The 27,098-nt window shown below is 40.4% G+C and overlaps 1 long non-coding RNA gene across 1 annotated transcript in view; it reads left to right on the top strand.

Moving 5' to 3' along the window:
* The first annotated feature begins 7,176 nt into the window (after positions 1–7,176).
* The window catches only part of LOC137793623 (uncharacterized), a 32,625-nt gene continuing 12,703 nt past the window's right edge, over positions 7,177–27,098 (top strand). Inside the window, exons 1-3 of the long non-coding RNA XR_011078228.1 lie at positions 7,177–7,272; positions 7,730–7,811; positions 8,577–8,707. This is a non-coding gene — a long non-coding RNA (uncharacterized lncRNA). The remainder of the gene's footprint in view (positions 7,273–7,729; positions 7,812–8,576; positions 8,708–27,098) is intronic.

Here is a 27,098-nt window from a genome sequence, read left to right as displayed (position 1 = left end):
CTCCATCCATCATGAGTTTACTGGAATTTAAATTCCTCCCATGACTTCACACCTTTTCTCAACCCAGCTCCCCAAACCTATTTAAAGAACGGCCTATTCTCTCCATCTTTACGGTCTGCTGCTGGCCGCTCATCTTCAGTGTCCAGTTGTGTCCTCTCTCTCTCTGACAGTGAAGCGCTGCCTTGCTGCTCATTATGATCACATCATTCAGCATCCAGTTAAGTGCCGATGGTGAGTTTGGTGGGTTAAAAAGTGCCACTTAAGACGATTCGTGGCGCTGATCTTCACCACAGTAAACATATGCATTATGTTTCCTGCTACTTTGTTCCTCCACTCCCTGAAGATCATTGTGAAAGAACTTTTCCTTGACAGTTCATACAGGAGGTGAGGAACATTGTGAAGAGAGACGGTGTAACACATGTCCGTTGCATCTGTTAAGCTCTATATAATGACATTTAATCAATAACGCAATGTTGATGCAGGTTAGGGGAAATCTATAATACTAGCTCCCAATATATTATGAGATTGTTCTACAACAGTCCAATTCCATTTCATCGACATGCAGCGGAGGAGGGGAGTTGACTGAGGGTTGAAATAATTGCCCTTGAAAGGAGGCGAATGTTCTTCATTTGAGCAGCGAGCGTGTTGTTCGCTGAACCGCGCAGAGATCCTGCCGCCGTCCCAGAACCAGCGCACTAATAATTACATTCTGCTTTCATCAAGATCCCTCACATTTTTTGGAACTGTTGCGACGTGAGGAAGAGTCAACAAAAGGAAGCCGGAGTCTGCAGAGGAAGAAATAGCTGCGCTCAGACAGATTGCAGCTGGAGGAAGTTCATGCACCGCTAGACTCAATTATAAACTACCCCAACAAATCCTTTCTGCTGAGAAAAAAAGGATGTAAATTGTGTTTATTGTAGCTGTGTCAAGTAAACACCACTTAAAAGTACACCATGTGTGTTATTAATCATTCTGTCTGCAGCCAATCACACACCAGCTCGTCCTTTAAGAGTTAGATCTGAATTATGTTGACTAGCCTTTGATTGATTTCATCAATTTCATAGCTGAGGATGGAAACGGCTTATGAAATGGTTAAGCACTGCCCGAAAGACAATATCTCACATTATTTTTTTAATTTCCCTTTCCAAAAATCATATTGTGTGTAACATCACGTCTTTGGGGAGCGATTCACCTCTGATCCTCCAGGAGTTATGAATCACAGGAATATTACAGTACACTTCAAGCTGTATATATACATATATATGTACATAAATACCTCTAGTCCAGATATGTAAACAAAGCCTTTTTTTTAATTTGTGCAGATCTGATTCCTATTCAGCATCCATAGCCAAACGGATGGAAACACAGGATAAGAGGCGGTTACTGTATATTGTACTGTATTTTTTTATCATGGAACATTTGTATGCAGGTGGCATACACTGGTGTAAGAAATATAATAACCACTACATCATACTAGCAACAACATAGTAAACCCTCTCTCTTCCACAGCTGCCAGTTTCTTCCTGCATTACTGCCTGAACTAATTATCCATGTTTCCTCATTTTGCAATCTGCCTCCTGCTTTATTCTGAGCATCTTCTTTTACTGTGACGACTGAAGATGTGTTAATATGCTGCAAATTAAAAAAAAGAACAGTCAATAAAATAAGAGACTCCTCAGACAGTCAAACCGTGACAATCATCTCTTTGTGAAGACTAAACTGTGTTGTGTGTCTGTGTGTTGCCTTTCAGGATATTACTCATTAAAGTAAACAGGATGAGATGATAGATACAAATAAATGGAGGCACATAATGGAAAGATATTACAGAGGCAGTTTAGCATTTTGATATTTACATAGACTGAAGGTAATACAGAGCATTGATGTGATGAATGTCACTGATGGGCAATTTTTACGAGCTCTTCTCCTTTTCACCAGTTGCCTCTGTGATCCTGCTGCGTCTCCTTCCATCAACTTCTGTTTAAACAGGTTGTTTGGTCCTGAAGTCATGAAGGTGGCACAGAATAAGTCTTCTAATTTTCGAGGATTTTTGGATGAAATTAACATTCATCATGTTTATTTTAAATACACAACTATTTGCACACAACATTGCCCATTGTTTGCCATACTTTTGAAAAAAAAGCATGCTTGTTATCTGATATCAGGTGATTTGGGTTACACACATTTCTTTTTGGCAGGCGAAGCAGCCAGAGTGCCACGTTCCACCTGTTCAACATCAAAGTCAACGATCACACGACGCACAACAAATATTCACACAGCGCCCATAACAACAAACTATGGATTAAGTGCATGCTGAATTGCGGCCGCATCATGCCATCTGAGACAAATGATGCATGTTTTTGACCAATCGAGGGATATTAGCAGTCGAAGCGATCCCTAACACGATGAGAATCCGAAGGCCTCCACGAAGGAGCTGATTGCATTACGGGCTGGCTGTGCAGCTGCCAGCTGCTTCCTGACAATATGATGATGAAAAACTCTCGTCGCTCCACTTCAAAATTGTCAATTAACGGAAACAGAATTGTGTGATGTCTGTTGCGGCACAGATGCTGAAGGTGAAGATGACAAACTGGGACTGCAGCAGAAATGATCTTAATATTTCAAATGCACCAATATTTTGGTTTGTTTTTATCCTAAAAATTAAACTTTGTACATATGCATGCACGCTATATATGCACATATGCATGCACGGTAAGACAGGAATGCATGTATTTGTATGCATCTATGCTCATGTGGTGTCTGTAAAGTGTGTGGTGCTGCTACTTTGACAACAAATTTCCCCTTGATAGATTAATAAAGTACATATCTATCTATCTATCTATCTATCTATCTATCTATCTATCTATCTATCTATCTATCTATCTATCTATCTATCTATCTATCTATCTATCTATCTATCTATCTATCTATCTATCTATCTATGTGTTCATGTATGTACTGACACAACCAGAAATAAAGAGCCAGCGCTACCTTGATATTTATCTGACTTGCTGTACTCAAATAGCCGTTCACATTTAACTTCAGAGTGACCACCAGACTCCTGCCTTACTTTTCAAGTCTAAATCTGCTATCATCCTCCACTGATGTGCATATACTTTCATGGAAAAAGAGAATATACACATCACAAACACTACTTGCGCGCCAACAAATCTGCCACAATAAATTATTCAACGTGTAGTTGTTGTTGTTTTCTTATTGGATCTTTTTCTCTCTCTATGTAATTCATCTGGATATTCGCACTGCGTAATGCACTAAAGTGCTCCATAGATACATTTGGCTTAATTCCCATTCTGTGGAGCACGGAAGTGTCCGGAAGAAGTAACACAATCTCTTGCGTGCACACACACACGCGCACACACACACACACACACACTTGGACCTTGTCTGAGGCCGTCCTCTATTCAGAGGAAGTGAAAGAAGTCTAATTGGCTGCATTGCTTGCTCCCACATTTTTATAGTCATTCAAACCATTCTGTTCCATGGAGGAGGAGGAAGATGAGGAGGAGGAAGATGAAGAGGAGGAAGAGGAGGCGTGTAGCACTACATGAGGATGTACAGAGATGCAGATCAAACAGTAGAGATCAACTGGTGAGGTCCATGTCACTAGAATGTGAACCGGTGTGGCACGGCAGTAAACAAAACTAGATTCCTGGATTTCTGGATTTTTGCCAATTTGGAACAAATAAAATATAGCTTGTGGGCAAATTATGATGCTCCACTGTATATTTGTGATGAATACATGTTATGAATATTCTAAATTGCAACGATGTCTTTGCCAAGCCGCCACAACATGAATGCTGGTTCCAGAAACCTCTTCGCAGCCTCTCCTCAGAGATCCAACGGGACCGACTGTCTTTCTGTCAAACATGCAAACAGCTTAACCTTTATTAGAGTGAGACCTGAGTGATGACCAAACGCCGTTCCCTCTGTCATTTCTTCTCATAGCTGTGTTGGTCTGAAGTGATTTTTAGACTTTGCTCCATTAAACTAATTGCTGACTAAAACAGAGTGCTCATGGCTGCCAAAGGCCCGGCGGATCCCAGGGGCTCTCTTGAGCAGTGCAGCTGACATTGAGTGCTGCTCAGTGGGTTTTGGGCTCCATCTGTGCCAGCTTCTCCCACTGGGTACCTTGTACCGAGCCAACCCCCCCCTCCACCTCCACACACACACACACACACAACTACATCGCATCCCCAACCCCGACGCTGTATACATCTGCTTCACTCCGATGTCCTCTCACACAGAGGTACCATGTGATGCTGCGGTGCACTAATACAGATGCACATCCACATCCAGACTTATTCTATGGACGATTATGCCGGATGATTTATGTATTTATACTGCGGCTGCACTGTGAAAGAAAGCATGTGCGTGTGGGTGTAGTTGAGTCTCACATCGGGCTTCTAAATATGATTAAATGTTGTTATGAAGTTGTTCAAAACAGTTTTAATAATTGTATACAAGCTGGTTTACAACTCAGATGTCACTAGTGGATTATTTATTTTCGACCTATACAAATAAATGCTAATCTATGGTTAAATATGCATATTAAATACCATTCCACATGGACAACCTTTTGGATAATTAACACGGTGATTACTGTAATTAAAATAGAGACATATGAAATCATGACACGCACACACACACACACACTCATTAACTGTTTTCATTGGTTAATTTTCTTAGACAAAAAAAAGTCATTGGACTCTTTCACATATTCTTTTGTGTACCAACTGTGGCTCAGAGGTTCAGCGGCGGCGTCGTCCTTCAATCAGAGGATCGGTTGTTCGATGCCCGGCTCCGCTAGTCCGTGTCAAAGTGTCCTTGATCAAGATGCTTAACCCCGAATGTATATGAATGATGACAAGTACTGTGGAAGTGGTCTGAGTGCGAGGCAGACTGGAAAAGCTCTGTACAGGTGCATTCACCATTTAGTTTGTTTGTGAACACGCGTGTCTGCAGCATGTCGGCACACACACAGATATTCAAGCCCATACACTCACTTGTTTGCAAAACTCAGACAAGTGCAAACACACACGTGCAGCCTGTAAGATTTGGCAACAGCCACGAGAGTCTCTGATTCAATTTGGCATAAATGTGCTGACTCCTTGGGAGTTAATTTGTATTTCCTAATCTCATTATGACTGCATCCAATCTGTTTCTCATGCAGGTAGTTTGTAACCTAAATCTGCAAAGAGTTTATAAATACACATTTTACATTTCGCAGGCTGGTGACAGCTCAACATTTAACATTTATTTCTGAGTCTTGCTCTTGCAGTTTCCTTTTCTTTTCAGTGAGAGGTAAAGTAAATCTCCTCCAACAGAATCGAAACAATGGTGTGTGCCAATTGAGCCAGATGTTCATGTTTAAACAAAGACTTAAATAAGAGCCGTGGGAGGGAGGGAGAGAACATACTGTGTTACAGACGGCGCTCCTATTTGCACATTGTGTATCTAAGGTGCTCTGATATTTAACCTGATTTGTTTTTGATTTGTTTTTAAATCGGTTTGCTGCTTTTCACAACTTAAAGTGAAACTTAAAGAGAATGTTGTGGCAATGACTGCTTCATGAACACAATCCAAAGTCATATTTAGGGGATTAGAAGTTAAACTAAAACCAAATGAGCAGTGTTCAGTTGTCAAAGTGCAAAACAACGGATTACATGGAGTTAGTTTTCTGGGCCCATTCTGGTTTTGAACTTAAAGATATACACAAAGTTTGCAAAACGTTTATGAGTGTGGTGTGTTATCTGCACCTGGGTTCTGTTAAGCAAAATACATAATGATGGTTGTCAAAAGTGTTCATACAGCATTCAAGTGGAAACAAAATAAAATGAGGCCTCCAGTTTAATGCTGCTGGTCAACACTGATGAGTGTTATGAACATTACAGTGAACAGCTCTGAGCTGTGCATCGCCGCCTTTAACTGAGCCATCCCTCGTCTTCCCATCAAGACAATAGATGGAGATCTCTCTCTCTCTCTCTCTCTCTCTCTCTCTCTCTCTCTCTCTCTCTCTCTCTATATATATATATATATATATATATATATATATATATATATATATATATATATGTATATATTATAGAGGCTGCACCAGCACATTCTGCTGTATTTTAAGGTTGTGTCTCGAGAGGCTAGTACTTTTAATGTCGAGAGAAAAAGTTCAGTGACACTCACCATTGCTTATTATTAAAACATTTTCTGCTTGGTTTTGTCCAAAAACTCTTATCACACAGGACAGAACCTGGCATGAAGTTTTTCTTCTGACACAATTGAGAATCCAGCAACTTAAATTCTCTATTAAAACACAGTAAGCTATTAAAGAATATGAGGCAAAAAAAAAAAAAGTACTGGCTTGAGCTCCAGCTTCAGAGCGAAGTCATTCCCATGGTTCCCTCTTTGGCACAGGGAAGGTCGGCAGAGCAGCTGGAAAACTCTGACAGCTGGGAACCTTCTCAGTCTCCAGCGGACCCCGGATACCCCTGCACACACACACACACACACACACATACACACACACACACACACACACACACACACACACACACACACACACACACACACACACACACACACACTTCTCTCCAGTTCTTTCCTCGTTCACATCACTATCTCTTTCTCCCCAGTGTGGGAAAAAACTGCCAAAGCTGCGTTCCAGTTGTGAAATGTTTGTTTTCGCCAATTACTTCTCTCCACTTTGCCCTTTTATTCCAGATGTCGACAATCTTGTGTGAAGATGTCAGAATTATGCAAATTATATCAGCAAGGCTGGATGTGGCTGGATAGTGCAATGATTTATCATTTTAAAGATGATAAAGTGATAATATTCTTGCACAATACAAGAGAAAGATAAACAAATGAATGCTTCTCTGTGACAAGTTAAAAGATGTGTTTGATCTAATATGTGTGCAAGGGATCGTTTTGAGATCGTTTTGTGATCTTGAGTCGATTACTTTAGTCTTGATCTTTGATATAGGCTGTGATTAAAATGTATATAACTGTTGAAAGATGTGTTGATTTCATTGTTTGTCTGGTTTGGAATGAGGTATGTGTTGGAGCGATCGTGAGTTTGTTTTGAATCGTTTTGAGATCGTTTTGAATCGTTTAAAATCGTTTTGATCTCGGGTCTGGGCTCGATTACTTTGGTCTGCGCCCGTACATCACTCGGGGAAATTCGCGGTCTTTCCGCTTCAGTAAAGTTGTTGCTGAGAGAAACTGCGATCACTCTCCTGATTATTTCTCCCGCTGTTTCAGGTAAGTTGTTTAATGGATGAAGGTAGCGTGTCAGTATGGATGCGGGTTTCCTGAGAATGTTGTGTGTCTATTTTGTTTACTTTAGAGTTGAGTTTGTGTGTGTGACTTCTTGCTAGCTGTAGCTAGCTGTGGCAAGTGTAGCCGCCATTTTTTATAGGAATTGGGTTTTGTGTTTGGGAATATGTATATATCTGTTTATATGTTGATTATTATTGCAGACTACAGTGTGTGATGGTGCATTTTCCAGGGCTGTCACAATATACAATGTTAATTGCATGATTAGAGCAGCCAAAGAAATTCAATTTTCAAAATGACTGCTCATTGAATATAGATTAGTGTGGTAATACAATATGGTTTCCACGACTGAGTCTTTTCTAGAGATCTCTAATATTGTGCATTGAAGTGAGTTAACCCTGAAACGTTGAAGGAGACTTTGTTTTCTTTATTTCATTTGTAGGTGTCTTTGAATAAGGAACATCTGGACATCATATTCTCACACAGCCCGTGGACATGGCCGTCTGGTGAGCTGCTGTTAGAAGGTAATACTGGTTATGTCTACAACCTAAGCAACCACAATACTGGTGAACTGAGAATATCCCCAGTAAACACTACACACTAGGGACTGGAAAACACACCATGCTCCACTCCAATTTCAGCTGATACAACACAGAATCTCACTCATTGCATAAAGGAAAACTTAATTAGTAAAGCATGCATGTGTAACTGCACTGCACTCAGTAGTAAACAATATGCAGTGCATACAGCTCAGCACATTGTGCAGAGGGAAGGCGAGTCCAAAACATGGAAGAATTAGAATAAATAAATGAGTAATACAACTCCTATGATTACATGGAGGCAACATAATAGTCTATTTAAAAAAAATACAAATTACGATCACAATAATCCATAAATATGTATTGTATTGTAGCTGTGATCTACAACAACAATTTAGTTTATATCCTTTTAGAAACCAACATAAGACATACTTGTTCACACTGGCATTTGGTTAAATTCATGCTTGTATCTGTTTTTATTTATTTTCTTTATGCTTTTTTATTGTTTATTTTACTGCGCCGTCTTTGAATGTCTATTTTATTATGCCTTGTCTCTTTATATGTCACCTGTCCTGGCTCACAATAACATCTAAATTGATTATGTGGGTAATATAGAAGTTGTTATAGGGTATTCTTGTGTTATTTTAGGCTCCCTGTCCTCACCGCACCCCTCTGTCTGTCCTCTGTCTATTGCCCTACCAATCTCTGAACTCTCAAACTCTGAACACCCACTGAGAATGTATCCATCAGTCTCTCCTTCCCAGCTTTATCCACCCGGTGATGGCTGGATGTCCACAGCGGGAGGTTGTCAGGGCCAATCAGTTCCTGAAGGGTGGTGGTGGTGGTGGGATAGGTCGACTAAACATCCCTGCAAAGACCAGGTGAGCCTTGCTACAAGACGGAGACAGATTATCGGTGCCTTAACAGACAGGCTCCTCAGTCTAACTGCTGCCGATGACGCACTTGTCATTTGAGAGGTGTGGTGGAGAATAAGACCATGGTTGAAGAGGACATTTGTTGGGATTATAGACCCTATAAAATATGGTTGTTGTGTTTGTGACATCCCCTTTAAGTTTCCAGTGTGAAGCGTAAGATGTATTTCAGTTCGATATTTAGGACTGGACAGAAGCATTTCCTAGTGAAATAAGTTGCCGAATTCAGGGCAGATAAGGACACGATTCTTAAAAGGAAATCCTAGTGTGTGTGTGTGTGTGTGTGTGTGTGTGTGTGTGTGTGTGTGTGTGTGTGTGTGTGTGTGTGTGTTCAGGATTCGGATGCCACTCCCTTGCAAATCAGTTTCCAATAGCAACCAGAATTGTGCGCTTCATACTCTTACAGGGTTTCATACTGCTATTATTTATATCACTGAACATATTTAGAGCCACATGGGCATTTGCAGTGTGTCACTATTTGTATAATCTCTTTGTTATGTTTCAAATGGAAGTAATATCTGAGTTATTGAACTCAGAGGCTCATATAACTCGTGCTTCTGACTCCCTGTCTTACTGCAGTGGGGATACAACCTCTGTTACATCACAGCTATTCTTTAAACTCTGTTTCTAATCCCATATATTTGTAACAAATTATTGTTTTGCTTACATGCATATAAAAAATATGATGATAATGCAACTAAAATACCGAAATTTAACAAATGTATGATATAGCTCTACATGTTAACCATGTAAGTTTCAAGGCAACTTTAATCACACACGGATGTATAAATAGGTCGGTTAACACGTTTTCTATCTTACAGTTTTGATTTGTCCTTTGATTTTATTCTCTAATCTTCACGTGGCAACATAATATTCATTCACAATCAATTAACTACAACATAGCTTTACAGATACATGGAGAGGTTGTTAGTAAGTAAAAACATGTGACTTTCTCTCCAAAGCAGAGATGAAATCAGGCCGTCAGGGCGAGTTAGACAAAGTGGAGCGAGTAATAAAGCAGTCAACATGGCACAGCGAGGAACTTTACAGCCCAAACCAGTAAAACATAGCTGCAGAGATGTTGATAGAAAGTTTCCAATGATACATGTTCAGTTCCAAAATGTACTGTATTATATGACACAATATACACACAAAGATATTTCAACAGTATTGAACACTGACAAAATATCGTAGAGTCTATGAAAACAGCACGTCATTGGATTTCTGCATTTTGTGTCTCACCTTGAGTAGTTTAACACACCGACACCCCCAAATGGGAACAAGGGGTTAGGGTTGAGATGTTATGAATGGCAGACAAATTCAGAATAATCCGTGTGCAGGTGAAAACATCGGGGCTTGGGTTGCCTTTGGCAAAGGAAGGGCAAATCAAGAAATGATGCTTTCATAGCTGTAACACAAGCAACCGCCCACAATGTGGGCAGACAGAATAAGTGCTGTGCAGGAGGACGACACTGGAGAGGTGTCAAATAAGAGGCTGGAGATTGTGAGTGTGTGTAGGATAGACACACACAGGTAGACATACAAATTGGACGAGTGATGGTGTGTGTCTGGGTCGTGAGACCGAGCAACAAATGGACAAACTTTAAGTGTGTGAGGGAGGTGTAGGTTGTGACAGATGGATGACTAAAAGGAAGGAACTGAGGAAGGCTGTGGATGGGAGGCGGGGGAGAAGTGGAACGCAAGAGCAGACATGAATGCATGGCTGGATAGAAGAAGAAGAGAGAGTGGGGAAAGAAAGATGTCCAGTTGGCTAAGAAACTGACTTCTTGAAAGTAGCTAACAGCAAATATGAAAGAAAGATCAAAGGGATTTAAATACGTACGTCTCGATGCGACAAAACTAATTAAAAAAGGTTCAGGCAGCATAAGCACAGAGAAGATGAAGCGGAGAAGGACACATATTACATCCACTGAATGGCATAATGACACCCAATTGATCAGCTCTGCGTTGAGGTGTTGGCTGTATACATTTCTCTGCTAAGGAAAAAAAGCCATCATTTCACCTGATGTGCATACGGCAGATGCTCAGAGACAATAAAAAGAAGTGATATAACACTCAGTCCAAGGGTATAACTCATTACCACCCCTGTGACACCAGTACATATGGTCCAGGCAGATGTGGCCAGCTGGCATGCGAACATTATATGTAAGGACGTATGGAATCATGTGAAAATAGGTGTAAATCAACAGATTATATTTTCCCAACAGTATGTGAAAGGTGAGAAAGGGACCAGCTTCTTCAAAGTATTGCAACTAGAGTCCTGGGAAGAGGCCCTTGAATAACCAATAACCCGCTAAATATTTCTCAAATGCACGCGTCAACATTTCAATCATTACAAAGTGCATTTTACCACATCCAGTCAATATTTGACAGCTCCAAACTGCATGCTTAGATTAAATTTGACATCTGTGAATGGGCTTGACATTTACAGTGGGGCCGTCTGTAACAACCATGAAAATAAAGAGAATAGCCACTGGATTTTCATGTAGAACTAACGGCGCTAAGTCCTCGCTGTCTATTTCACTCTCTCTCTCGTCACGGTGAGGAGTGAGAGTCGGAGCGAACGAGGTGTTCCTCTCACGATACCTTGATGAAAACTGACTTTGACGGGGAAGAGCAGCTTGGATGTATTTTTATTCAGTGTCTTATCCAATCAGACTTTTTTTGTTCATGCCACCCGGCCGTCATTCACATTCATATATTAAACATCCAAGGAGAGGATTTTCCTTGAATCAGCCAATCCGTAGTTCAGTGTGGGGATACTTGCATTAAGAAACCATTTCAACATCAACACGTCATCTTTAAATTCGCTAGAATAGCACACAGCAATACATTTCTATTTGTGTGGATGAGCTTGAGGATGTGTTGTCAGCATTACTAACATACCTGTGTGAGTGTTTTTTACCTAACCTACTCTTTGATTGCGTACGGCTCAATTTAGTCAACTAAAGGGGAATTAATCTGGACTTGGCTGACAAAAGCAGTAATATACTCAAAATATCTACTCCCCACACCTCACTGTCGACTGTTTGTAGCAGTATAACAATGTCACCTTACTTACTATTAAATACAATTTAAAAATATAGCTCATTATTTGATTTCACTTGAACAATCAGAATGACCTAAACTGATTATCTTTATAGATTTGAATGCCGTCCCAGCACAGAATATCCAGTATGTCAAGAGTTTCAGGTTTTCTTTCATAATGAGGATGTGGATTATCTTTATAGATTTGAATGCCGTCCCAGCACAGAATATCCAGTATTTCAAGCGTTTTAGGTTTTCTTTCATAATGAGTTACTTTCCAGGGTTATCCTGGATTTGTAGTTTACTCCATGATGGAAAATGAATACAAATATAATGCAGGGACAACAGCATCTTACATTGAGTTTGTGACTCACAGGTTCAATAAAAGCCTTGCCTTGGGTTTCTCTTTTGTCCGAGCATTTTGTCTGAATATTAGATTATGTCAAATATAGACTCGGGCGCGGTGAAAGGAAAGTCCTTACTGACTATTTACAGTCCCAAGGAAGTGAGGAGTTTGCAGCAGGAGCTTTGTCTGCTTTGGTATCTGTCAACTTGCTGAAGGGCCGCTAAGAGGCTTCCCCTGGGATCTCTTAGGTGGAGAAAGCCAAACTCTCCCTGTCAGGCTCGTATAAATATTTCCTTTGTGTTTATTGTCCATTATGCAAGAGCTGTATCATGTATTGGGCTCCGTTTCTTTTGCTAGTTTATGTTTTGCTGTTTCAGCCTGTCTGGTTGAGGCGATGGTGCTCCACCTGTCTGGTCCGGTTGTGCTCCACTGACGAGATGAAAAGCTGGTTTGCATGTTTCTTCTTGCTCTCTCTCTCTTTGTACAGGCGGCTGTCAGGTCTCTCTACAGAAAGAGGATTTTGTGAGTTGCGTGTTGCAGCGTTAACGTCCTCCATCCCATCCAGCAAACAGCTCTCATTTCTTAACAGAACAATTGTATCTCTAATGCCAAATGGTTATTTAATGGCGGCTGTCACAATGTCCCTGGCAATATTGCATTTCTCCCTTTCAACAATATCTGCACACACATCCCTAGTTGTGACATTGTCCAATATGGACATTTTGGTGCAGACAGACATTTGATTCAAAGTAAATATTTACACATGAATGGAGTGTAAAGTTGCTTAATTATTACACAGTGTCATTTAAATGCAGCTGCTCCTGTGGTTCAGATGTGTTTTTATTTAATTTCCTGTTATGATGACAGATATATAATACAATATATATATTATAATCAAATCCTAAATACAAATCACAGTCTGTATTATAGCTGTAACTCTATTTGGCAATTTATGATACACGCAAGTAAAATGTTCAGTCGTCCATCAATAAGTCATGCTCTTGTTTGTGACGTTTATGCTTTATAAGGTGTTTGCATTGGTTCTAACCGTGCACAGCAGCATGCAGACCAGGCACCGATATGACTTGTGTGAGTAAATAAATCTGCTTGGCTGCGTAGAGTGTTGGGACGCCTGTCTCAGGGTCTGAGCACATATGATATGACCTGGCATTTGGACCTTGCCAGTGCCCCTTTGGCCCGGCTCCTCGCTGTGCCCTCTCGGCCACCTTTTAACGGGAACAAGGGATAGAGGCAGAGGCCGTCGCCATACTTGCATGGCTTGGCTGTCGGCCACGATGACAGACAGGCTGTCAGCTTGGCCGGCACACTTAACATCCAGAGTGGATGTGCATCGCAGCATCACTTCACCCTTTAACAGCAGCTTCAGACCACGAGCGAGCTGGGAAGAGAAGCTTCTACGTGGATTTCTTTTAAGTTCTTTTAATTTTTTTTCCTTAACTGACCAGTTTGCACTTAAACGGTGATTTCACGTCTCAGATCAAGGCTGCATGGATATTTAAAATGACCAACTTATGCTGGACTCTTGATGTTGTCCAAAAGAAGAGAAATATAAATCTGAAATCTCTGCAGAAACAGAGGAAGCACGGAGCAAAGCTCCAGGAAGCTGCATGGACGTGCCAACAATCTGAAATTTAAATTGAAATAGATAACGTAAAACGGATTATTAGATCTAAAGAGGGGAAAAAACTGTAAATAGTGCAATATCTAGATCATTTTTATCAACTACACTCAGATGGTTTGTGTGTTCCTTCGTTCTTTTTTCCTCAATAGAAGAGAGCGCCTTCACAATCACACTAATAACATCAGATTGTGAGCAGAAATTGAATGAATGACATAAAACAAGTGCCCTGCTTTTTATAAATGTGTTACATTTCAGCCTTTTAGATTTCACACAGAAAATGACACGGTTAGAAAGAGATTACTAAAGCCTCCTCCCAGCAAAAGCAAGCGGCAGTATAACTTAATCATATCTGTGTATGTTCAGAGCATTTACAACACCTATATTAAAAATACTATATCAACAGTGACAATATAGTCCAAAATGAAGGTTACTAGCCAGCGATGCTGCATTACAGTCCACCACAAAACATGCTCATATCTTAGTTTCTCTGCTGACAAGTTCAACCTTCCTGACATCCGATAATGTAATGAAAACGCTGAATCGCATCACCATGTAGGATAACCCCGATGCCCTTTTCTGAAGACGTCACATCCACCCCCAAAAAAAGCTCTGGAACGGAAGCTAACGCTAACAGGAAGTCTGTTTTTAGCAGGAAATGGACACTTTACTAATATTGACAGAGGACATTTCTCCCAGGTGAGCTGGTGGATTTAGCTGACATCACAGTCCATCTGGCAGGCAGAGCCAGTCACCCGTACAGCAGTGTGTACAGAATAAGTTGATTTATGCTTTTAAGACCTGTATAGGTGACAGATTGTCAGAGGGACAGGAAATGTTATTTTCAGCTCCTCGGCATCAGCATTGAGCGCATCCATGGAATGTCAGGTTGGGGCTTATTTCTTGCTTTATTTCAGGAGAAGTAGTTCCTGCTTGACAAATTACATCAACTTTTTGTTGAATTTGATGTTGTTCAGTTTTGCTGAACAGCACAAACACTGATCTGTATTGCTATTTTAATTATTGTTAACAACTCAGCTAATTGTCAAGTATCGGTGCTTATGATTGCTCATAATCCACATTTTAGAAACACGGGGGACCCACTAATAGGTGATGGGATGCACCTCTCGTCTCTGCAGGGCAGCCATCAACACCGTCCCTGCAGAGCGGCGGCTACACATAAACTATGGTGCTCAGAGTGAAACATGTCTCTCTTTCGCTGCAGGCAGCTGCAAGACCCTTTCCATCAAAATTGTTGCCATGGTTCCAGGTCTTCAGCCACCTCCAGGTGTTTTGTCTTATTATCCACATCACCTGACCAAAGTGAATATATCTTAACACGTGAGCGTGTGGAGAGATGGCGTCTTTGCCCAGAGGACTCTACATGTGTGCTTTCTAGGAATTGACTTCATTGACTTTAATCTGACTCTCTACATTATGACCCATCATCCAGATTATTCAGACAGTTCTTACACGGCATTTTTGTAAAGTAATTTCACAAAATATGTGATTTGGGGTTCTTTTTTATAATCACATGGGAAATTATCCCAAAATCATGTAAACTTACAGCAGAAAACGCATAATAATCAACGTTTTTAACGCTGACTGTTCAAAAAGAATAATCTGTGCCTATCTTAATTGGTCTAAGCTGTAAACTGCCAGTGGCAAGAGAAAGTCAAGCAGAGTGTTTGAGAATACTTATCACATTGTGCGCTTGTTTTGTTCACAGAGACTTTTCCCAAAATATGAGTCAGCCCATTCAGAAATACTCAAAGTTATGTCATCAGTGAAAAAAGTCTTTTCGGTTACTTTTAAGCCTTTTTCTTCTTCTGATGGTTGACAGGTTTGTTAAACACTAATCAAACGAGTAAATCGATGATGCTTTAAGATAAATACTTTTCCTCATGTCACAGATCCCCGTTTGTAATAAATTGTAAGTTAAAGCCAGAACAGAGCTTCATCACTGTAAAGCTATGAATACATATTTGTTACAGTATTAGCATACCATTTAAATACTTTTACCTCATTCCAAGCTCTTAAGAGATGTGAGATGTTCACAGCAGCTGTTCCAGGAATAGGTTTTGTGGCCCTGTTACATACTAACATACAGACTTTCTCGACAACGACGTCAAGTCTCTCACACGCCTCCGTGCTGCCAGCTCGGGTCGTCCAGGTGTAGTGCACCATAATAGAAGTATGGCGGCCTCAACGTCTCTCTTTGCAAGATGCAGCCAGAAGACCTGTCTTCCTTTTCCCCTTTTTTAGTTTTTTCTTCCACCCGTAGCTCCTGGTTTATTCCCTTGCCTTGAGCTCTGTCTTTTCTTTGTTGGGACATTGTGACTGAAACCAGCTCATCTGACTGTTAGCCACTGACTTAAGATATTTACAATAATAGTTATTCTGCTACAATAAGACTTGGTCTGTGCCAACAGTGTGGGCTAAATAATTAACATGACAACGCCGGTTCAGTGGAGAGAGTCAGCTCTTGATGAGGTTGTAGCTTCTATATATTCTCTGGCTGTCTTCCAAAAGCATGCAAATAGTTGTTGAACTTACTTTTGATGTGCTGCACAATGAAAAGCAGGACGGCGTGTAGGAACCCAGACTTTACTCGCAGCAGATCGTGAAAAATACCAACACACTGGTGTGCTTCAGCATTAGCACGCCCATGAAGTTCCACCTGTGCCGTACAGCCTAAATCCCAGTGAGATCCCCTGTGAATATTTTATGGGATGTAATTGAACAGAGCCGTGGCACCATATTCAAATTAATGTCGTGTTTGTGTCTGCTGCATATTTTCACCCATGATTGTAATGGAAATGATCACGCGCCTGAGCCTGCATATAAAGATAGAAGCTGCTCCTCGGTTAAGTGTCTGGGATGCTAATGGTAGATGTTTTATGGCCTGAGACACACAGAGGGGAGCAAGGGAGGTGTAATGGCAGAATATACTACACCCTCTCTCTGGAGCAGACACCTGGCTCATTCTCTGTATACATGCCTCTTGTTTTGGGACTCAAACCTTGCTCAGCTGGTTATTTAAGGTCAATATTTTTGCTTTGGGTACATGGCTCTGAATATTAATCTGAACGTCAACTTCCAGGAAAATAAAGTTAGCAAGACTCCATCCAAAGAAAAGACTAAAAGGAAACACACTTTAGGATAGGAACAAAGTAGTTTGATAATAACATGTTCCTGTATACTATAATATATAATTTTCCCGCAGCTACAACTCAACACATTGGCTTTGAATCAAACTATTCATAAAAACTTCAATTAAAGCAGATCAGAAGTTTAATTGAACGCATTACCAACCAGCCTTTAAGCTATTTGATCTTATTACATTCAATTAATATTTGATTGATGTTTGATGTTATATGACAATACTTGCACAGGAATTGTACAAATACACTCGGTAAAATAAAAACCTAAAACTTCCTGGTCAATAAGAGCAAAGACAAGAGCTGAAATAGTATTGTATGTATATGCTAATGTTAGACACTCCATGACAAATAATATCAATGCCAACTCTGAATTTTCAAACACATTTATTTCCAAAACTAATGGCCGAACTTAAGAAAGCAACCTCCTTCCACCCGAATACGCCGCACGTCAGCAAATTAATTGTCCCGCCTCGGAGACGCCGCCGAACTTCCTAGCAAAGTGTGGAGGCGGGTTCAGCGACGACGACCATATGGCTGTTATTATTGAGTGAATACACAGTACCGCCTCATTAAACATGAACCCAACAGTCTTTTGTCACTGCGGCGATCAGGGGCTGCCTGTCTGGTCCGTCGTGGATCCGGACCGAACCGGTCTGTGCTGCAGACGCCCCCCCCCCACCTCCGGCACGCCGCTCCATCAGGAAGGCAGACAACAGATTGTGGAGTGGAGCGCCGCCAAAGGCCACACATGCCCCGACTTAAGTACATACATGTGGGCATGAGAACATTTAGAATCACGACTCTCATAATAAGAGTAATAATACAAATTACGAGCGGCTGATTATTCACATAGAGTGCGACATAAAGTGCCTTGGGGACGATATATTTATTTTTGATGGGTCCTCTGAGAATAGTACACTCGCATTGTTGAGGCCAGCTGTCGCTTTTTGGGTAACAGTTCAGTGTTTTGTTGAAGGACACCTGAGGAGCGGCCGTGTGGCAGGGTGAAAAACAACCTCGAGTGAAGAAATGCGCGATAGTTTTAAATGTATAAACTCTCTTTTCATTTATTAGCTGAATTTGACTTGAGTTGCTGATGATGTCAGCCTTTAACATTGGCTTTAAGAAACTTTTTTTCTCATCAGCTCTCACCCTCACAATTATAAATAAAGTAAAGTTCTTCTGAATCAATTAGATTTCTGTCAATAGCTCCTGTTTCCCTCCACACTACATTTGCATTGTGTACTATACATAGTTTATTGTGTATTATGTATTTAATCCGGGACAAAAATACATTTGAAAAAAACATAATTGACAATGCAGCTTTGACGATGCTGAGTATCTTTTTGAAAAAAAAAAAAAAAATTCTGAAAAGTATATAAATCTTTGTTAAAAAGACGTTTTTTTTTTAAATTTATTCCAGCTAAACATCCAGCAATTGCCCAAATACATTTCATGCAATATGTAATTGCACATTACCTGGTAGACCTGCAGTAACAGTAGAATATATAAGTCAGCTGTTCAGGTATCACGCTTAATTATTCCAACTCTGCCACTCAGGTGATTCAGAGAAGAATATGTTTGCTTCACAATGTGCAATGTTCAAAGGTTTTGTAAGATTTTTTCCAAGGAGCCATCATATGTACGTGAATAAATGAAACTGCAGCTGTCCACAGGCTTGTCGAAACGCTTCAGCTGGGAACTGCCTGAATGTCCTTCTGAAGTGTTTGCAAAGTCTGTTTTTGACATTCAACTGTTCTCAATCATAGCTCTGAGTGTGATACTCTGTGAGTTGATGTTTGGCATAATAAGAGTGCGTTTCACGGCAACACTTTGTGTTGTTTGGCAGGAATCATCAGAGACAAGTTTTTGTCTGTAATTTTGAGTTTGGATCCTTTTTGGTTTCACACGCTCCAATTACCTTCACGCCGGTAGCCAGATGCGTTGGATTCTATGAAGAAAAACATGCAGTAATTAGGAATTCTATGTGTATCCATCCTTTGTTCACAGTGAGGATCCTCGAGCAACCAGTGAGCAGAGCGTCTATTCTCCTTCATAATCTAGACTGTGCAGAGGCAACATGCCCCGTGATCTGAGCCTGTGTTACAGTCCAGCTCAGAACAAAAGGTCGCAGAGTAAGAAAAGTAAAAGAACGTAAGTTAAGATGAACATAATTGGTTACACTGGACTGTTAAACAAAAGAAAATGTGCAGACCATGCTACCTAATGAGCATCTTTCCTGCTCTTGAATCAGTCCAGTCTGCACTTTGCACGTTCTTTATAAGCACAAATATCAGACGGCAAAGCACATCTTCTTATACTTGTACTTTTCCTGCGTTTACTTGAGTTGCTAAAAGGTTTGAATGTGACTAATACTAATATACATCACTGCAACTCTTTGACATTGACAATGACAGTTGTGCTATACTAGATTAAAATAATATGAAAGGCTGTATTAAAAACCAAAAGATTAAATAAATCAGGCCAGTGACATTGCCTGGTATATGGAATACAAGCTTTAATACTTCTATTGTAAATACTGTAAAGGGGCAGTTTGCAGAAAATAGCGTGCGTTAATGTCGTTTACCTGAGACACAGCATGTATTAGCATCTCCACAGGAAGGAAACCCAGCAGGGCGATGTGAAAACAGTCAACTGCCTCCACATCCCGACTGCATAATTTGCACCTGCATTTACATATATCTTTTTTTCATATGCTAACTTTAACTGTGAGTCATCTGTCACCCTGCCAGTGAATGGATTCGTCACTAATTTGAATAAAATGTTGTGATGGCTTTTTTTCTCACACTTCTCATTCATTTCTCTCTTCTCTATTCCTTGCTTTTACTTTTGTCGGTGTGTTTAGTTCTCTCAGTTTGGAATACTAGATAAAACACAACCGTTGTTAAAATTCTGGTTCACGCTGACTCTTTAGAGCGCCGTTGTTCATTGGATAGTTTTGTTGACTGCATCATTAACAATACATATATTACTTGGGGGGGAATCTGAGGAGGTCTGACAGGAAGCACTGGTTGCTCTCTGGGAAGACACTTGAGCACTAAAGGTGTCACAACAATCCAATGATCCTGCAGATTGCACGTTTAATTTGTGTCTGTGCTTTGAAAAGTGAAAAGTAGAACTCCAGTGATGCTCTAATGGGAGTTCTACTCTTTCAAACTTGCAGAAAACTACAGGTTCATGTAATGAATCCATCCTCCAAGCAGTGAGACGTTCATAATTATCTATTCCTTGGAATGACGAGAGAGCGAGTGAGAAGCAAAGGGGGCATACTGTTATATTTCATGCTGTTGCACTGTGACCCCTAAAGTGAAATGCACTCATGCATGTACAGCGTGTTTTTATGATATTCAGAGAATTTACATTTTTGCAGAGTGATAGCTCTATATATGTGTTTATATATATCCCCTAATCTTATGGGAGTATGTTGTTATCTTCCTTTGCTAGAAGGACTCTGTTTAAAGAAGATCGCAATGTGTGAGTGAATGAGTAAAAATGGTGGTGGAGTATAACAGCATAACACATCACTGCATACAAATGTGCTATACTCGCTGCAGCTCCAGAGATGTAAATAGAAGCAATCAGCTGGAAAAAGGAAATGGAGATGCTTTCCCATAAGGCGATGCAACCAATTATGTGATATTTTAGACCAACTGTGGACGATCACACACTGGTGACTGCTCTGTGAAGAATTACAGATGAGTCCATGAGCATATTCACACTTTGGAGGCCAAAGCCAATTATGAATTTTATCGGTTGTAATATCTAGCAACACAAGCCAGTGCCTAAGGATTCGAACAGAAGTAGTGTGTTCATTCAGATTTAAGTACAACTACTTAACTCTGTGTTTGGAATACTGAATATGGATTAACACGGGAGAAGTGGAGGAGGCTGCAAGCAATCTTTGAGAGCCTTCTGTGGATGTCATAATGTGCTTTTCTAACTTGAAAATGTGTCAGTAAATGATGTTGTCAATGATATGACTTCATGCTGACCATTTCTAACACTCGAGTCACTTTTAAACACACTCGGGCGAGTCTTAGTGACTGTAAATATATATGTTGATTAACTCAACATGGTGGACATTAGGGGTGGGGATCACCAGAGGTCCCACGATACAATATCATCACGATACTTAAGTCCCGATGCGATATTATCACGATACATTGAGTATTGCAATATAATGCGATTATTAAATAGAAATTTCAACCGCAAATTGTCCCCAAAGGACAACTTTGTCAACAAAAAATACATTTATTTCATTATTCTCGGACCAAAATGTTTAGAATTGATTAAATAAAAGATCGATACTTGCCGTCCGTGTATCGATACAATATCGCCACGCAAAATATCGTGATATTATGCTGTATCATGAAAAAAATCGTGAGGAATTCCAGACTTGCATAACAAATATTTCTTATAATCTTAAATGCATCTTTGAATAACACACAGCACCAGTATGACCAAGACAAGCTCACATGGGTGTGACAGTCTCATCTAAAGAAAAGTGTTTGTTTCCCATCACATCCATGTGAGACTGCAGCCTCGACATCGCAGCTCTGTGTGAGAAACAGATTCACAGCAAACGTTACGTCACCTTGACTGTTGGGTGGTGGACGTGATTTATGATCTTTTTTTACAAGAGGTCAGCTCTTACTTTTGGCATTATTCATTTTCTCCGATGCAAAACAACCTTCTATGTTGCAGAGTACATGCACAGGCCAGCTACACAGCATACATATTCATAAGGGAAGTGTCTACAAGGTGTTAAAGTGTACCTTTAGCCCAACTTGAAAAAGACATTTTGATGTTCCTGTTGCATAGTAATTACTTTAAAATTTAAAAAAAAAGAAGACAAGACCAGAAAGACGTTGAAACACCCAGTGAAGGAAACATCCATTCATGCATATCAGCACGCACTTTCAAAAGATAATTCACTTTTCCTAAGTCCCGCCCCTTTTTGCCCTGAGCTCCATTAACAGTGACACAAGCTTTGAACTCAGCAGATCACAAACAACTTTCCCATTTCCTGTGTGTACATCGATATGCCACATCTGTTCAAAGCATTCAGTACTCTGTCAGTCGCTATAAATTGGCGTTGCACTGTTCAGCGACACTTCACATTGTGCGTATTCACATTGAAGAGATTGTGAGAGATCGGTTGGTTGTCGAGTGACGTCGTCCTTTTATGTTTTTATTTTTATGATCTATTATGCAGTTCTTTTGTTCCCATGGTTTTGTTTTGTATATTTTTTAAATTTGTTTGTTTTCTACTGATCTTTTTGGCTATTTGTTTGGTTGTGTTCAATGCTTTTAGGGTATGGTCTGTTTTGTTTCCCGCCATTTGGGTCGTGTTTATGGTTTGCATATCTGTGAAAGCACTTCGTAAACCCTGTTTTTAAAAGTGCTATATAAATACAGTTATTATTGTAAGAAAATGCATTCTTTTGATAGGAAGGAAAAGGAAAAAACAAAGTGAGGGAAGAGAGTTGAAGTTGATTTTTACTGGCAGATTTTAAAATTTTTAGAAAGGGGGAACTGAATATTCTTCCATTGCGTACTGTAGTCTGAAGATAATAGCCACTACGGCGCCTGACGAGGTGGAACCAGCGTCACTGTGTTTTATTTTGTTAAGCTTCGACAAGCTACCAACAGTAACTAAGGTGGCAGGACTTAGACATAAATACAGTAGATACAATTGTGGATAAATAGGAAAGATGGCAAGAAATTGACTGAAAAAAAAGTGAATTATTGAGCTTATTAGATGGCGCTTCCTTTTCTGCGTACTGACCTTCAAAGCGTGGTCGCAGACTCGCTCGGATCAGGATCAGGTCAGGGCTTGCCAAAAAAAATCTCTCTGGATTCCCTAATGATCTCGCTAATCAGGTGAGGAAATGTTTTTTAATAAGGCCCTTTTTCGTTGATTCAAGTATTCAATGCACAGCCCTCATTTCATTTGAAATAATGAGAGACAAGGAAAGAGGGTTGGAGACAGTAAGAGAGTGAGAGCAGCTAAAGAAAAGAGGGCGAGAAATAAATCAGAGAGGACAAAATGTAATTTGTAAGCCCATTCAGACAGCCGATGCCCGAAATGAGAATTAACCGAGAACGTAGACGACTTCTCCTTAATTGGACAAGGCCACTCTTGACATTTTCAAGCCAAACTTCAGCAATGATGATGGGAGAAAATGTGTCAGAACTACAAATTATCTTTTCTGCCACCAGCGCTGAAGAGCAGATTCACAAAAGGTTTTTTTTTCCACCATATTTGCATTATATTTTATCTTGACTGGGCTGTCCTTTAAAATACTGCTGACAAGACTCCCAGTCCTCGCTCAAGAACGAACAGACATGCCACATGAAGTGTGTTTATCCTTTATTTCACATTGACATTTAAAACCATTTAACTTCATAACGGATACTGAACATGTGGATCTTTATGCTTCTGTTGATGTGATTGAAGTAAATGTAAATTGAACGCATGTAAGAAAATAGACACTTATTTTTGGAAAGCAGTGCTGCTATTTATGTCGTATATTCTCTACACTTTTCCATGGCAACACCGAACAGCTTACTAACTTATCCAGCCTTGATTTACTCTAAGATGCATTTGCATCAAGCACATTGAAACATCTCTCCAGTGTTTTAGCAGCTTTCAAAATGCTCTGTTTGACTGCATCTAAACATTACGCTCGACTATAAATCAATTTCAGACCAAACCACAGAAGCTCGGTTTCCGCCGTAAGGAAACCAATTTTTCTGACTTGCATAGATTTTCTTTGCGAGATTGCGCGAGTATCATGAATGAAAGCGACTTTGAGCAAGTTATTACGCCCCCAACGACTCAAGGGAACTGGAATTTCCTTCAGCAGACGCATGTGTGGGCAGCTCCAGAATAAAATGTAAGCGTATTAAGATCATAACGCAAGCGCAACAAAATGCAGGACCAAATCAAGGTCTCAAAAAACCCAAACTGTCACTAGATGTGTCTTTCACACAAACGAAGAGGGCCTGCAACCCAATTAGTGCGTCTCATTTGGGGGTTTACGAGCTTTCCAAATGAACTGGCTGGATCAACAAAAACTGAGCGGCGCGGCCTGAAACGCTCGTGTGAAAGTGGTTTTATACCACAGACATTTTTTCTTGTAATTTTCAGATCCAGGCATATTCTTGCACACACACACACACATAGATAACAATGCATTGCACGAGCATGGAGTGTGACTGGATGCTAAAACTACTGTCAGAACGTTAAAGCACCCCTCAACCATTGAAGAACGGAGTCCAGGGCAGGATGCGAGTAACACTGAAGCCATCTGGCTGCACTCAGCAGCAGAAGGTTGAGACACAGTCATGCTACATGGCTCATGTCACATCCACAATCCTCAACAGAGTTGGAGCCGTGGTGAGAAAACCTCTAGAGAGCTTGTTAGTGATCAGTGAATAACTAGAAAGGTGCACTCAGTGGAGTGCAGATCTCCACCAGGTGCGTCTGTAAAGACCTTACAGTGTTGTTCACTCTACACAGAAACACTCTCACTTCATTCTATGGGGGTGTTTGCACCGGCACAGCGCAGGTTTCAGGTCATTTAGCCACTCTGTGGCTGATTGTAGGACTTGAATTGTGTGACAGATAATTGGGAGAGATGTAACACAATATGGATCCATTGGGACGTTTTCCACCTGGATGCCAAAGCAGTGAAAAAGACGTCTGGACACGTCAGGATTCAGATTTCTCGCACAGTTTGTAACGCTGGACTGATGCTTTCTGACCTATTTGAACCCATTGTCTCTGTTTTCACTTCTATACTCTGAACATAAGTGTTTCTATATTTTCAGCAGGTTGAAGGCTGTACTTTTGAATTGCAAACATGCATTCTGCGTTGTTTAAAGTATAGAGAATATAACTGGGAATCTTTATGAGCCCAACTCGATGATGGACACCTGGTATGACATGCGCTTCAGCAGCAATACTGCCGTCAAGGTGCCCTCATGCAAAAACACATCATCCTCTTGTTGGCGTTGAAACTCAGTGGCCAAAAGCAGAAGACAGGAGTGCAGCGGTCAGTTCCCAGAGGGGAATGTCTGCACCCGATTGTAACGAGCAACAGTGATGTAAAAAGACATCAGGTCTGCTGAAAATAAAGGCAAAACGAATCATTTCACTGTGACTGCTAACAGCGCTACATGTTTAGGCTAACATTGTAGGCCCATGCAATACTTTAGGGACAATACTCTGTGCAACACGCAGAAACAGCACAGATACAGTGTCTGTATTATACAGAAGGGTTTCAACAGGCCACAAGGGCGTATGAGTGAATGAACATGTTATCTTTTAATTAAATGTCATATTAGGCAGACAGGAGATTTTCTAAATTGCGAGTTCTCTTTGTATAAAGACTGATAACCAATCTCCTTCAGGTTAGTAATCATTCCTAAGAGACTTTGTTCTTATTCATTCTCCAATTATATCTCCAACTCATTAAGAGCTCCAGATTCCCATACCCTCCACGATCCGGTAGACTGTTACCGACTCGCCGGCTGTTTCATAACTGCACATCAGAACATGGGACATGAGGTGGCAATGCTCTGCAGATCTACTTATTTTAATTAGACCGGTTAACTTACAGGCACGGATCATAATCTCCATTCTTTCAGTGGACCAAACCTCTCCGTCTCCTGGCTCACTCTACTCAACTCACTCTATACGTTCTCCATCCTCTCAAAGCTGCTGTAACTTTCACTTGATTTCCATTAATAATAGAATTGACAATCAAAAGTGGCATTACAGTAGATCTCGTCTATTTTGCAGCACCAGCTGACGGATCAAAGCTATGTGGAATATAACTATCTCACAGAAGCTGAAAAGCATGTGTTATAAGGTGTTTGCCTTCTCCTGTCGAGGACGTTTTGTGTTTTTATGCTTCCAGCGAAGCAATCAAGCTCTCAATAAGAACTCTTGACTTTCATATCCTTTCACTATACTTCAAAGTGTTTTCATAACTGCTGGTACTTTGGCGAGATAAAGGCCGGCACGACTCGTGCACTCAGGGATATGATCCAGGTTGATGGACCATAAAAAAGTAGGATAGATGATGTTTTTTGTGTTGTATGAATGGTTTGTGTATATTAAGGCTGGGCAAAGTTGAAAAAATTAAACTGATTAATCACATTATTTTTCTGCGATTATGCACTAAATTCAATAATGAAGTAAAAAACTAGTGTATTGCAGCTTTTATTTTAAAGTAATGTTATCAGGACAGTATAACAGCACTCTGGTGCAACAGCAAGTTAACATACATACATACACAGTTTATAAATCAGTTTTCTTTTTTTTTTGAGGTACCAGAAGAAACATTAGTATTTTATCAGAAAACAACATAAACAGTGTGTTCAGTAGTAAGGGTCCCTGTGAGGGACAAACCACTCCTTCTTTTGTCCATGTTCAGTAGTAAGGGTCCCTGTGAGGGACAAACCACTCCTTCTTTTGTCCATGTTCAGTAGTAAGGGAGTCAATGGGTTTCTTTTCCAAGCTTGTTGCTCTGAAACACATCTTGCCACTGAAGTTCAGCTCCTTGAAGGATGCGTCCATATACGGATGTTCCAGATGCAGACGTACGACTTCCTGTTGCCTTGGTAAATTCTATATATATAAGTAAACAAAATGAAAAGGGCATAACACAATGTGTTCATTTCCCTGTACATGTGGTGGGATTAGTGGACCATTATAGACTTCACTAATGCAGGTGTTTACTTTGGAACTTTTCTGTGTCCATTATTCTTCCCTCATCTATACTTTCCCTTGCCATCACTCATAGATATTTGTTATGCATTTGATTAAAAGGATTGAGATCACTGACAGAAAATCATATTTATACCTCCTATGCAGTAATATGCAGCGTGTGCAGAGCTATAACCTGCATATTGAGGGCCAGTGTCTATATTTTTCAATCGTTTATGTTGCCCTTTCCCCTTTTTACACAACTATAATTAGTTCCAAACCCTGCTCACACACACACACACACACCTACACATACAAGCTTGTCGCTTGAGCACTAACGCACGCTTTTCCCTGCAGGGTGTTGTAGCTCATTGTAGTCGTGTGTGGCAGAATACTCTTGTAAT

Source organism: Clinocottus analis, unplaced genomic scaffold (assembly GCF_023055335.1).
Source record: "Clinocottus analis isolate CAN_PGR_092001 unplaced genomic scaffold, fCliAna1.0.p SCAF_23, whole genome shotgun sequence".
NCBI classification, from domain to species: domain Eukaryota; kingdom Metazoa; phylum Chordata; class Actinopteri; order Perciformes; family Cottidae; genus Clinocottus; species Clinocottus analis.
Note: the sequence above shows the minus strand (reverse complement) of the source record. Positions and strands in the feature narration are given on the sequence as shown.